Raw genomic sequence first — 15,834 nt, 5'->3', positions numbered from 1 at the left:
CCATGAGTCCTAGTAGTACCTGTGCATGGCCACATTTTAGCGTGTTGCCCTGCAATTGCTGATTTAGCCCACTCCTGCAGTTTGAAAGCTTTTTGAAAGCAAGAATCTGGTCATGGCTTTCCAGAGCATTTGGATGCAGAACTGAGGAAGCATTCTGTAAGAGCTGAGAGGAAATAGTTAATAGAAAGAGGCAACATATAACTGACAAAGAAGTAACTGACAAATCAAGGATGAGGTTTTGCTTCTAGAACAGGATCCAGAATACAACTGGAAACTTCATTTTTTAACAAAAGACCTTTTTCCCTCTTCTGAACTGGAGGGAAGTGAGGTGAGGATGGGTTCATAGGGAATGAAAAGTATAGACATGGGGCCAAGAAGCCAATGAAATTCATTCTAGATAGCTTTGCTTTCCTTAGTGATGTAGGATGAATTTATTGAGTATCTAATAAATGCCAGACACATGTATTTCCTAATATCGATTCATTGTGAATCTCTATTCATAAGAGAGATCTGTCTCTAGTTTTATTTTTTTTTTTGTATAATGTTTGTCAGATTTTGATGTCAGAATAATCCCGTATCCATAAAATAGATTTGATTGCTTTCCATATTTTTTTTCCTATGTTCTGGAACAAATTATATAGAATTGAGTTTACTAGTTCTTTTAAAGTTCCAAGTAATGCACTAGTAAAACAATCCCTAGAGAGTTTAGAGCAATTTTTGAAATGTTTTTCATTATACCTATGGTTATTATTTAATTCAGATTTTTCTAATTTTTATAAATCTTTATTGTCAGTTTATATCTTTCATGAAAATCATCCATTTCACCCAGTCTTACATATTTACTGCATACATAGGGTCTTGTATTGTAATCTCATACATTGTATTCTATTTGACTTTTGTACCATTTCTCTTTCTAGTTCTAATTATTTTCTCCTTTTTCTTAATCAGATTTTCCAGAAGCCTATCTATTCTAATTTTATTGCCAATAATTCATGGGCTCATTAAATTTATTTTTTCCTGATTTTAATCCATTAAAATTTGCTTTTACAATATTATTTTCTTTTTTCTTTTATTCTTATTTATTTTATTTCATTGTTTTGTTAATTCTTGTTTAATAATGTGTATGTTTAAAGTTGGGAAATTTCCCCTGAATGTAGGCTTTTGCCTTCGATTCCTCCAGGACTGCTTTCCGTTATTTTATTTCTGCCAAATAAGTCTTTGATCATTTTTGTATTTTTATTTTTATTCTATGTCATTGCAGCATAGCAGCAAAGAGTTGAATTTTTCTACCCTGATCTGAAAAGCTTTAAATATGAGGATTTAACTGGTTCATTTTGAGAGTCACAGATGATATTTGGCCTTTCTCTCTGACATTATTTCATGCTTTAACATTTATTTTTTCCTTTTACTACATGAGCTATGTCTAATTCGTTCATCTAGTTTTTCCCATGTATTTGAAAGTTCATTACATTTAAAAGTTCATGGATATTGATTTTTAAATCTAGTTGTTCATTCTAATTTAATTCTGATTGTTTTTAACTCTACTTGTTTTAATTACCAAAAAATAAACCTATATTTTCTCTTTTTATAAAATTAAAACGTAAAATGATAAGAAAATAAAGAAAATAAAGGCAAGAAGAAACTGCCTGTAGTTATTAAAAGTTTAGTCAGAAATGGAGGGGAAGAAAGACTGCTTTTCTACATAACTTCTTTCTTTTAACCTGTTTTTAACATTATGTATATGCATATATTAACTTCATAATTTTGTTAAAAGGAGAAAAGTATAATATAAGAGAAAGAACAATTTATACTTTTTTACAGACTTTGTAAAACAAAAAATTTGGTGATTTTTTAGTATGCCTACCACTACTACTTGGTAACCTTGCAAGTCAAATCTAGAATGATAGAGCTGGGCTGTTTTTGTTACTGAATTATATTTTAAATTAGATATAATTTTAAGAAAAATTTTTCTTTGGATTCAATAATTCAGTCATGTAAACCCTTATTTTCCCACCCTTAAAATGCATATTAGTAATTACTCTTTCAGTCACAGAATGATTTTGAGTAACTTTTCCAGGAGGATGATATGAATGGTATGTTTACTGATCTCTTATAGAATTGATCATATTTTTCCATTGCCTCCTTATGAAATTCTCGAGTCATATTTTTTTCCTCTCACAATGTTACTTATCATTCCATTTTCTTCCATTTTGTAGGGGACAAGTCTAATTGTTTCTTTGGACATGTATTGGAATAATTTTTGACATATTTAAGAAGTATATTTTTTCCTAGATTTCCCACAGCTCTCCCACCCACTAAATCAAAAATAATTATCATTATTCTGGACTAGAGGAGGGCCTAGACTAGAATAAAGATGTGATTATTCAGCTTCGAGTTTCAAATTAAAAGCCGAGTCTATAATGAGACACTAGTGTTCAAATGAAGGCTTTGTTGACTTTCAATAAATTCCAAAATTCTCCCTTTAGCTTTCAGAGTGAATCTTGAAGCCTGATCACTGTGTTTTACTATAAACCAAAATAGAGCGAGAAGCATGATTTCACATAAGGTAAGCTCTAAGAGGAAGCTTTGATAAGAAGCAAGGAATTATTAGACTTTTCTATTTATTCTTTTGCATTCTTTACCCCTGCTTTAGGGTCAGGTCTCACCGCATCATGGAATGTGGCACAGTAGAAATAAGTGCAAGGTTTTAAAAGAAGTTCCTCAGCAAAAAGCTTATGTATTTCCCTTTTGAAGGAGTAGACGAAAATGCTGAAAAACAGAAAAATTCTGAGCATTTCCTAAAAGAAAAATTGGCGTTTCCTAAAAGAAGAGTGGTGTCAATCAAATGGTATAGTAAAGACACCTGAGGGAAGTATCTAGACAGAGAGCCTTGAGCTAGAATCCCAGATTTCTGTTGCCTTTGTTTGACATTTAGGGAACTCTTGATTGGGGGAAGAAACAGCAGGGCTAAGAGAACTGACTGGAAAAGGCCTTGAGTTCTAGACCAGGAGCCTGCAAAAGGCAGGGATCTCTTGAACTGAGGCTATACCAGGGTCAGAGACTTCCGCTCCAGGTGTCTGCACAATACCGTAATCTGAAACCAATGATGTACGATATGTTGGCTAATTGAATTTAAATTAAAAAAAAAAAGCAGTTGAAAACAGCAGCTACTTGCTAAAACCAATGCAATATGCCCAACAACCAGGTAAAAAACAAAACAAAACAGAACAAAAACCTTACTTTCCAGTGGAGCAAGTGAGGGTAGATGCAGATTAGAAGCCACTCTCTTACCTCTGTCCTGTTATGAGGATATGGTTGCATTTTCCTGTGCCTACATACCCTTTGAGGGAAAAGGAGGAAAAAAGAATCCTTGAAAAGGGAGAAATAGTACCTGAAAGAGAAATGCTTGACAATTTAACCTGAAGGAACTGCATACATCAGATAAAACTAAAATTAACTAGTTTCAACAGTCTCTACCTTTTAACTGTATGTGACAAGTAGTTTTCTTATCAAGATAACGACAACCATAGAAATTGTTAGTGTGTAAATTTACACATTCATTTGTAGTGTGTAAATTTCTTGCATTTCGTAATCTATATTTTAAAATTTTTCCTGAGCATGTTTATTGCTTTTTTTAAATAATCCTTGAAATTATCAAATTTTACTAGAGCTCATCTGGGAGTGAATTTCTTTTATTTTATGAATTTCAACCTACACACTCAGATGAAGAAAATGAGGAAAATTTGCTTCTACTATACAATTGGAAATGTATTATGTTCTTCAATATTGTTTCTCACCCCTTAGTAATGTACGATATGTATATACTCGATCTTTAGGCTCTGCCATCCACATCTACTATATGGTCCTTTATACGCTTCTATTTGTTCTTTTTTCTTTACAGTCGCCAAAACCTACTTTAACTTGTTCTTTATATTCCATATTTGATATCAGTAATGATGATTCCTCCCAACATTTCTATGCTGGATATTGTCTTTGACAAATATTATCCATTCTACCCTGCTTCTGTCCCTCTGCATCACAAGGCCTAGGAGCCTGGCAACTGAATTTCCCAGAATCCCTTATTGAAAGGAATCTGGATATAGTTCAGGTTCTGCTGATAAGGACCATTCACATGAGATTTGGGAGCTAGAAGTCATTGGGTACTGGTGACATACACCAGCTTTGGCAAATAAAAATTTTTGCAACGTCCTTCACTTTCTCTTTCCATTCATCTCTCCTAGGGCTGGTGAGCAACTGTGAAGTTGTCAGTGCTTTCCTGAAGGTTGAAATTACGTCTCAAAATTAGGACTCCTTGACAAAGGCTTATATTGTATAATTATTAATTATGTCACTGCTATAAAGTCATCCCACATATATCACCTTACTAAAGTCCATTGTCCTCCTCTCTGTAATCCCAGCTGCAGGAAGCAGAGAAACCCTTTATTCTTATAACTCCTTGTCAAGATAAATGTGGGAAAGGGGCATCATTTTCCTGCCATAGCAGCATTCTATCATTGCACACCTGCAATTCACCCTTGATCACCTTGTTGGACATCCTCTTAGTAAGGCTTTTCTTCTAATTTCTTACTTTAACCAATCTCCTCTTGCCCTGCTCATCTGTGCCTGGGGACTTCTGGGTGGCAAGGCAGTGGGAGGAGAATCTAGGCCAGACACGCTTGAGGACATTTATTAAAGCTATGCAAGGATTGATGTTTGTGAGCAGTCGTGGTATAGATTCCCAGTACCTTTCAACTGGGTCCCTTTCCCTTTTTAACAGGGAGCAGATAAAATCAACACTGTGACCTTGGACTTGGCAGTGATTTGATTAAAAACAAGATTGACTAATGTACTTCATTGATATTAAAAACTTTTGTGCTTCAAAAGATATTATGAAGAAAGTGGAAAACCTACAGGCTAGAAGCAACTATTTGCATATTATATATCTAATAAGGGACCTGTACCCAGACCATATAGAGAACTATTACAACTCAATAATAAAGACAAACTACCCAATTTTTAAAAAGCAAAGTATTTGAATAAACTTTCTTCAAGGAAGGTATACAAATCACCAATACGCAATTGAGAAGTTGCTAAACTTCATCAGTCATACAAATCAAATATGCAACACAAAGCAAAAGACCAGTGAGGTACTACTTCATACCCACCAGAATAGCTATGGAAGAAAAAAAAAGATATTAGCAAGGGTTGATAAGGATGTAGAGAAATTGGAAATCCTAATACAATTGGAAATGTAAAATGATGCAGCCACTTGGAAAAATAGTTTGGCGGTTACTAAAAATATCACACATAGAGCTACTGTAAGACCCAGCCATTCCACTCTTAGGGAGCTACCCAAAAGAAATTAAAACATGTGTCCACACAAATGTTCATATCTACATTATTCATAATAGACAAAAAAATGGGACTCTACATCAACTAATGAATAGAAAAAGTATGGTGTATCCAGACAACAGAATATTATTAGGAAATAAAAAGAAATTAAGTACCGATATACTACAACAGGGAGGAAAAGTGCCAGTTACAAATAACCATATATTTTATGGCTTCATGTATAAGGAATGTCCAGAATAGACAAGCATATAAAGAAAGAAAGTAGATTAGTGGTTATGTAGGACTTGGAGTAGAAGGTGGAAATAGGGAGTGACTATAGGTACAAGCTATCTGTTTGGGGGTGAAAAAGTGTTCTAAAATTAGATAACAGTAATGGTTGCAAAACTCTGTAGATATATTAAACTATTGATTGCACTGTACATTATTGTATATATTGTATATTGTATATAAATTAAATATTCATAAAATTAAAAAAAAATTTAAACATTGCAGGAAAGAGCCACAGAGGTTCTCTTCCGAGCAAAGACCTGGTACTACCTCCAGGCCCACTCAGATATTATGCACTACTGCTTTGGTGGAGGCCTGATGCTTTTTGCCAGGCAAGAAGCAAAATTACCAGATGATAGATCCAAAATCATTACTCATCAGGTAGTTGATGAAAAATGACATTTTGTAAATGAGAAGTGATTTAGCGGCGTCAATGTAAGATGGGCAAAACTGAGTTGTAACAAACATCAGTGTATGAAGGTTTAAAAACATTTGGGTAGATATGTTGGTGAGGAAGGAAGGAATGACATGGGCATCTTGTAAGAGAAGGGTACCATCTAGCCCTTCTTGTCAGTGGTACAGGACTTGAACCTCTAGTATTCCAAGGGCAATGGGTCGCAGCTTGACTTTCCTCTCTCTGGTCTAGCCAGATTGCTCTGTTTCTAGGGTTTAGGTTTGAATTAGCTAATGGTCTACCTGTTGCTGCAATTAACAATGATAACTTCCAAAAATGAAAAAGATCAATCAATATGTTTAGATTGGAGTACTTTTGAAATTTGGCATATGTTAGATTTTTCATATATATTTTGTTAGGGTAGTGAATTCAAGAGAAGTGGGTAGATGATCACTTTGCCACCTATGAGTGGGTAAACTTCTTTTACAGTGCACTTGATTTTCTTCTTCACATTCTCTCATGGAATTGAATGTGATTTCTCGTGTTCTTTCACACAAGAGAAGAAAGGTTAGTGGCTATTCCTTTGCCAAACTTATCTGTCCTGCCTTTTCCTAAATATTCCTTTCTCTGATCAAGGATTTTCTCCTCCTCTGATGGAGAATTGACTCTTGTACCTGCCTTTTTACTTTGGCCACTCTCACCTTAGGATAACCCTTGAGCTCCAGGCTCACTCCTGCCCCCTCTCTTCAGCAATCCGTTTATCTTCAGGCTTTTGGGATTTAAACAAGTGTTAGATTTCACAGAACCGTATCTTCCAAAGCACCTGATTTGAACTTAACCATTGAAAAGTACTTAATTTCACTTCTGAATGTCTTCTATTTCACACTACTAGAGTTGAGCAATGCAAATTCTTTAAAATAATGTTTAAAAATATTTTGTGTTTAACCAGAATAGGGTATTGTACTTAAGATAGAAGAATAATCAGTGATTTCAGAATGCAGGGGAACTTTTATGTAAATAAGAAATGAAGACTTCTGGATCAGACTAAATCTTTTCCCACAAATCTCTGTTGCTGTTTTAGGCTGCTGTCAAATACGTGTTAAAATTTTTGTGACTGAAATGCATAAACCAGAGAAACTGTTCTTAATTTTTAGGACATCTGGGGTCATAGGAAATCTTGGCATTGCAGGGCTAGGCCCAGACATGCTTCGGCTAGCCCAGGGGCTCCTACAATAGGACCCCACGTGGCAAGATGCCTGCTCCTTCTTCAGGGTCTTGCTCTCTCCCTCATGCTGCAGCAGAATCACCAAGCAGTAGCTCCAAAATAGAACACAGTTAAACAGAATTGTCTCATCTTGAGTTTGTGAAGCCCCTGTAAAAGGCACAAAGATGGAAGAAATACAGGGTGCAATTATCCATAGCAATTGCCAAGAATGGTCTTATAGCTTGATCTTATTTAACTTCATATGAATTAAATACGTTCAATGAAGAATGTATGCATGTATTAACAAAAACTAAGTTGATTTAACAGGAATTTGGTAACTTTTTTTGTTGAGAGTCTAAAGATAGGAGATTCAAAAATTACCTTTGATTACTTATATGTTAGATGTTCGCATAAGAATTTTTTGTATTATTTTATTTTTTTACTTTTTATTTTAAAAATTTTTATTATTGGGTTACAGCTGACATATAATGTTATATTAGTTTGAGGTGCACAACATATTGATCCAACAATTCTATGCATTATGCAGTGCTCACCACAATAAGTGTAGTTGCCATCTGTCACCACACACTGTTATTATAATACTATTGACTATATTCCCCAAGCTGTACTTTTCATCTCTGTGACTTATTTATTTTATAACTGGAAGTTTATACCACTTAATTCCTTTCACCTATTTTGCCCATCCTCCTGACCCCCCTCTCTTCTGGCAACCACCAGTTTATTCTCTGTATTTATTATTCTATTTCTGGTTTTGTTAGTTTGTTAGCTCATTTGTTTTGTTTTTTTAGATTTCACATATAAGTGAGATCATATGGTACTTTTCTTTCACTGTCTGACTTATTTCACTTAGCATAACACCCCGGGTCCATCCACGTTGTCGCAGATGGCAAGATTTCATTCTTTTTTATGGCTGAGTATTGTTCCATTGTATGTATGTATATGTATCTCTATCTATCTATCTATCTATCTATCTATCTATCTATCTATCTATCTATCATCTATCTACCTATCTATATTCATTCATCTATCAATGAACACTTAGGTTGCTTCTATACCTTGGGTACTGTAAATAAGGCTGCAATGAATATAGGGGTGCATATATCTTTTCAAATTAGTGTTTTCATTTTCTTTTGGTAAACACCCAGAATTTTAATAGAAGCCCTACTTTGATTAAGGTTCAAATCAGTATGGACTCAGATTTCTATCTCAAGCCACATCCCTTGCAAGGCCAAGTTAGTTCAATGAAATCCCCAGAGTTAGTTTTTCCATTTGCAGAACTGATTTAGGATAAATTTAGGATAAACTGATGGTTTTTTTTCTGTCACATCTGAAATCAAACATATGTCCCAAACCCTGAGGATTGATTTTCTTGTGAAGACCGTGATCTCTTCTACATGAGCAATTCATGTCTCTTTCAGGAACATTATTTTGGTCTTAGATCAATCAAACCAATAACCTTGGCTATACTATGGTAAGAGAGTTACCTTAAGCATTATTCAAAGCTTCTCTGCATTGACTATAAATGGATGACATCTCTGCCCTACTTGATTTCCTAAAGTTGAGGAGATAGCCAATCACCTCTTAAGTGGTTTATGTATAACTCGTTTAATCCTCACAACACCTTTCTGAGAACAATTACTGGCCCCATTTTACAGAAGAAAAACTGAGGCATAGAGGTTAAATCTGACCAAGTGTACCTAGTAGGTAACAGCTGGCATTGACCAGCCATTCTGGCTCTACCCACTTGTAACGTTAGGCTAGTAAAGGTGGAAATTTGGGTTCATTCTCACAGAGAAGAGGTTCTTAAGGGTCAGATCGGAGAGATAGCGTGGGAATGAAGAGTAAACAGAAAACGCAAGGGTCAGTTCTTAGGAAAATAAGACAAAACCCAGAGAATGGCAACTTAGATGAACCGAGAGCAGTGAGAAAGCCAGTGTTTTCTATTTGGGAAGAGGAATCATAATGGGACTGCTGATTGAAATGGGGGGCAAAAGTCTTATGAGGAAGAAAAAAAGTGGCACCAGTTTGATCCTAAAGTATATTTTGAATATATTCTATTTCTCTTTTCATTAGAGGAAATTCAATTTCATAGATGAATAGAGGAAGAGAGGGAAAAGGAGAGTGTTTCAAAGAATAAGGTTAAAGTCATCACAGCTTGACAGAATCTTAAAAATCAAAAAGTATGCCAGAAGAGCAGGTATTTGAGACTTACTGTTAGAAACAATTTTATTTTAAACACATGTGGTTTCTTAATGATACTGCTAGCTTGGTGGCTGTGCAGCCCGCCTTCAGCAGGAAGTGCTGATTTGCTTAATTCTATTAAGGCCTTAAGAAAGGTAAATCTGTCTCCTGAACTTAAAGGGCCTCTGCTCCAAAGTAAGTTTGACATTGGCCAATAATCACCCTGACATTCCTGTGGCTTTGGCTGCTCTCAGAGCTGCTGAGTGGCATCAAGCGAAGAGGTGGAGTGGGAAAGCCTACTTAGAGCGATGGCATATCCCGTCAGGCGGCCTCTCCCAGTGGATGCTGAGGAAGGCTGGTATTATCAAAACAACACAAGCAGAAGTGCTGCACGCTGTGCTCTCCCGCGTTCCGTGCCTTTGGGCTCTAGGTTAGGAAGATTCTCAAAAACGGGTGGCAGAGATGATGATATGCTTCCTGAATCACGTCTGAATCAAAGGAGTTCATTGTGAGAACGGTGTTTGAAAACTGCATGCTTTGCAAAACTGAGCTAGGCAAAGTGGGCAAACAGAGAGTGGGGATCATATTTTGATGACCATTTCATCTCCAAAAATCCAGAGAGCCTGCCCGCAGTAAGTGGTCCCTAAACAAGTGTACCATTAGAAGGGTGATCATCCCCGTGTGCACAGGAGACTCTTGATTCACCTTTTGGTCCCAGGGTCCTGTTCAGTTGTCATATGTCCAAGTATTTTACTTTTTTCAAGTATTATTATTGATGATTGTATAAAAATAAGTCAGGATAGCTCTGATAGACTGCTAGTTTATTTCCCGCTCCTGTCATCTTCTTACTGGCAGTAGGAATAAGACATATGCACTGGCAGATACCAGCAAAAGCCTCTCTCTTTATCCTTTTCATTTTTTCATCCTTTCTAGATCTAAGGAGAATGTGCAGAGCATTCAGGTATGGGCAGCTAACTCCTTTTGTCCTGATGGTGGTTGAAATATTACATGTATTAGATGCTGTTCTTCAGCCAGCCCCTTGATGTACTGACCAGTTGTGTTGCAGGCTGTGGGGTCTCCAAGATTCATCAAGCCACCAGGATCCTAGAAGCAAGTGTTATATATATAAATATATATATACACACACACATATACACACATACATATTATATATTTATATATATATATGAAGCTGAGCAGTTCAGGTTTAAAATGTGTAGCAAGTAGCTTAAATGCTCTTGCTACAATGATGTCATCTACTGATTGTACATCTGTAGCTATGTATCATATTGTTTGGTAATACTCTTTGAATTTAGCAATAAATCCTGTCATCAATGACCTCAAGAAATGAAAGTCCATGTTTAATTAAAAAAATACATACTAAATTTTCCACTCATCTCAAAGCCCAAGTGATATCACTGAAGAGATGAGAAGTAAAGGACAAAAAATATCTTCTGGGAAGCCAGCAGTATCAACCAAAAATTGTTATGTTAGGAACACTGTGCCCAAAAGGACAATTTTACATATGCAGTCACAAAAGGTGTGTCCACATGTCATTCTTTGAAGCATGAGTTTTCATTTAGATCAATTGACTATTGGTTGAAGTTAACACTGTTCATTTTCAGTTCCAAGTGTTTGTGCCTGCACGAAGCTGGAAGCGATAGTGGAAAATCCTGTGGCTGCATTAGTAGCAGAACTTGTCAAGTTTAAAGGATGTCAGTTTTGTATGAGCAGATGCTTCAAATTGAAAATCAGTAATTCCAGTAATCGTTCTTTTCTTCCCCCCCCCCATATGGTTGCTGGAATCAAAGTAAAGCTTTGGAATTTATTCTCTCAAAAGTCAAACATCTGATATCATTATGAATGTTGAAACTGCAACACTGAGGTTATAGCATTTGTTTTCGTGGTGATAATATGAATAGAAAATTTGGTAGAGCACATCAGCATGGTAACAACAATGTTCTCACTAAATTAAGGAACCTGTGAAGGAGAAATGTATTTGGAATTGGTTGTAATGTACATAAAATTCATAATTTCACCCAAAGAAGCTGTAATATTCTACCAACTGAAATAGAAGCTACAATTATCAAAATCTGTACATATTTTTATAAGTACACAGCTGGAATAACTAATACTGGTAAAACTAATATTGAATAAAAATTTTCAGCCTTATAATATGCTCTTTCTTTCCTTCTAGCTTCTCAATGGGATGTTAGCAATGTTTAAGCCTTGAAATAACTACTTTGTTAATCAGCCCTAATGTCTTACTAATATTTTTGTAAAGGATTTCTCCAAATTTTGGTTGCACTTTCTTCAAAATCATCTGGAAATTTTTAAGCAAAGTGTTCAAAAAGTGGTATGGCAAGAAAAGCAATGACTTTAGGTTGAAGCTTTTAGCAAATTGAAATTATTGAAGACATTATCTTGCCAATGGGGAAGACATTTTCTACAAAAGCAAAGGGAAGCTGAAAAAATTAAAAGAATGAGATCACAGACAGTGTATAAAATTTAGTTTTGAAATTGCATAAAAGCTTTTGAACGTCTGATTTGCAGGAAGAATTAGTTGACAAATCTCCTATTTTTAATCAAATAAATTTATATCCTGTATTGCAGTGAAAAAAATTGAGAAAACCTACAATTTGCAGCATCTAAATTTGGTAAACTTTCAGGTGAATCATAAATAGAGACAACTTATTTGACAAATGTTGTCTTATAAAAATATTTGTTGAAGGAAACTACTCTAAATGGAAGCAAAAAGGCAGTGCCTGTGAAAATATTTGGGCTGAAATATTTACCCCAGTATAAAATAAATTGGATTTGAGAGTATATTTCATCTAGCAGAAATTATTTGGACAGCACATTTAGAAAGGATACTTTCTTACCTCTTTCACAAAGAAATGTTTCGTGAAAATGTCAATGATTTCACATTTTTTAACATAGAATTTTAATTCAAAAATATTATAGACAACTTTATGGAAAAAATAAAAATAGTAAGTCCATATCTTTAAAAACACGTTCCTCTCGTTCTGGACATGGTATTAGAGACAAAAGTCAGCTAAGCAATGGGTAAGGTATGTGAAAATGTGCCAAGAATATTCCATTCCTAATAGTTTATATAATCAATGTAATCTTTTAACCTTCCTTAATGTATACAAATATATCTTTCAGTAAAAACTTCAAGTTTGAAAGTAATTTTTGGATAGAATTGCTTTTTTTTAGGTCCATGAACATAATACAGCACAATTTCAAACAACAAATAATACTATTTTTGAATAGTAAACTTTGCAGCACTTATTTATTTTTAGTGCTTTCTTCTGCTTTCAGATATTTCCCGTAAATTTTACCGGCATATTTCTGTTGGGCATCCAGATCCGCTTCTGAAGTCGGAGCAGTAGCTGCACGTTTTCTTCTGAGAGATGCTGGTACTCAATGTAAATCTGACATTGATGTCCATCTCTAGAAGAATATTGCAACCATGGCAGAGTTCCTAAGGCTCCCAGGGAGAGGAGGTAATTGCACTGAAGGAAGTTTTAGTCCATGAGAAATTCAGTGGCCTCAACGTTGTAAAAGAGGCATATTTACCATAGCAAATACAACAGTTGGTCAGCATAAACTCTTGGTGGTTGTTAAATGTGGTTGGGTGACATTTATGAGGTGGCATTTCTCCACTTCCTGATCAATTCTCTTGTTTTTGGACAGGTCACCAGTGTCCCAGCTGCTGCCTTTCAGTGACTACAGTGTAGTTTTGGGTGGCAGTGAAATTCTGACACTACTGGACAGTGATATAGTAGTGAGCACAGTGGTGATGAATCAAAGTCAAGATTTTTTTCTTACTTTATCAGATTAGAGATCACTTCATAGGATTCCTTGGTAGGCTATAGAGTTCCCAGAAGAAGACAATCTTTCCATTTGCACAACTGTGTACAATAATGGAAAGGATAATTTGATCTTCATTTCCTATTTTAAAATAAAGGGTGAGGCAAATTTACTCTACACAGTAAAGCAAGCACACAACTTAAAAGAGAAAACCATAGCCCTTTCCTGTGCCTGGGGAACAGAGTGGGACATTTGTTAATTATCCCCCGCCTTCACTTGCCATTTTTCCTTAGGAAACACAGTCCGACGTTAAAATCATGGGGACAGTGCCATTCCAAATCGATCACTAGATTTTGGAAAATATCTCATCCATGACTTTATTTCCACCTTCACTACTGAGCAATCACAGATATTAGCTGACAAAATCTTTCCACATGAAGTGTAAGTACATCAGGACTGTAGTGTATCATAGGGCCAAAGGCGTGGGTGTCCTCCAGAGTTTCAGCTTTTCCCAGACTGGACTCAAGCATGGGCCATGAATGAGTTACGCACACCTACTTCAAGGGAAAGCTTTCCTGGGCCTGCAGAAAGGAGAATATTGGAATTAGACATATTTTCACTTATTATATAATACACATGAGTCCTCCCTTCCTTCAATTTTCTTTAGTCATGTGGCTGATCAAAATATTATAAAACAACCATTATAGCCGTTGTATACATTACTGCGCTGGAATAAAAATCGGACAATGATGGCTCCTGAAATTATTAAATAAAATAATACTGAGAGTGATGATGATGATGATGATAATAATAATAATAGTAACACTGATATACACCAGATGCCATGCTCAGCATTTTACATAACATTTAATTTTCCCAACGAGTTTTTTAAGATTAATACTATTATTATTCCCACTTTACAGGTGAGGAAATTAAGGCACAGAGAGGTTATTTGCTCAATGTCATACCATGACTAAGTGAGAGGACAGGGAATTGAATCAAGTCTTGGATCTCAAGGTCCCGCTCATAACCACAGGCTATACAGCCTTGTATTAAGTTAGGTTTTCATCCTTGGAAGAAACTCTACTTTAAGATGGTGAGCCATCTTTTTAATATTTTAATTAGGTTTGTGAGCACCTTATTGATGTTTTTGCATTGCAGATAAATGATGCTGTTCTCACTTGTGTGCCTGCTTTGCTGTTTTGCGTTTGTATAGGTTTGTAATAGTTTTTTTTATTTTCTATTTTTGTCCAATTTTATTAGTGTTTCACTACTTTCATAAAGAACTAAAAAGTTTTCCATATTTTATACATCCTAGGACAAATAAAAAAGTATTTAAACTTCAAAAGATTGAAAAAATTAAGCATAAAACTCTTTGAATCTGGAAATATTTTTTAGAGTTAATGAGTACACAGCTGGGCAAAGTGTCCTCTTACAATTTTTAATATCTTCCATATTCATTCATTCGATAAATATTTATGAGAGCCTGCTACACCTATGAAATGTTAGGTTATGTGTGTGCTAGGTTATAAATAAATAAAATGAACAAAACAAAGCCCTAAGAATTAAGAAGCTTACTATGAATTCAGTTTTTATTATGTCCCCTTTTTGATTTCTGACATTATTTGCTTGGATTTTAATTTCTTGAGCAGAATTTAAATGAGATTTTGTCAATTTAGTATGTTTTATTTTACTTTTCCCCAGGAATTAGTTCTCAGACTCATTTATCAATTTCGTTTTTTTATATCTTTTTTCTAAGTAATTGGCTGCGGTTTTTATTTAGTTATTTTCTCCTAAAACAGATTTTTTAAAAATCTCAGACTTTTTGGCTGAATGCTTAATTATCATCTTTTTAAACAACACAATCCCATAGGTGTACATAATTTTTGATTGCACCCTAGATATCTTGATATTAATATCCTTATTTTTATCAAATTAGATTACATTTATTTTTTCCCTTTATTTCCTCAGTTGTGTAAAAATATTTAAATACATATCAAAACAGTAAGATGTTTATTTTTACAACTTTGCTTTTAAATTTGGATATGTCTATATAATGGTTAAATATTACCTAAAAACTTCTATAATTTACAATTTGTTGAGAATTTCAGTATGTTTCATGACCATATGTACATATATTTTGTAGAGTTCAGTGTTTACTTCTTAATCCATCAATGATTATTTCTTAATTTATTAGCATTACATTAATCAAATTCTTTGCTATTTTTTGATAACATTTGACCTAAACTTATGAATAGCAATATTAATTTATAATACTACCTTTTTCGGGAGGGAGGTCGATTTATTCTTGCATGTATTACTATTTGTCTTCATTGTGAATTCTTTTATCAAAATATTATTTATGATCCTTCTTGTCTCTTTAGTTTGTTTGCCACTAATTTTACCTTGTTGGATTTTCTTATAACCATGTCTGACATCGATTTATATTTGCCTTTTAAGTCATTATTGAATATTCAGTTAATTGTACCTTTTGGTTTCCTTGTATCTCTTGTAAGCAACATGCAAATGAATTTGTTCATTAAACAAATTGCCTTGTCCTTTATTGAAAGAGGTTAAATAACTTTTATTCATTGCTATT

This window comes from Ursus maritimus, unplaced genomic scaffold (assembly GCF_017311325.1).
Source record: "Ursus maritimus isolate PB19 unplaced genomic scaffold, ASM1731132v1 scaffold_13, whole genome shotgun sequence".
In the NCBI taxonomy this organism is placed as follows: domain Eukaryota; kingdom Metazoa; phylum Chordata; class Mammalia; order Carnivora; family Ursidae; genus Ursus; species Ursus maritimus.
This window is presented reverse-complemented; position numbering follows the sequence as displayed.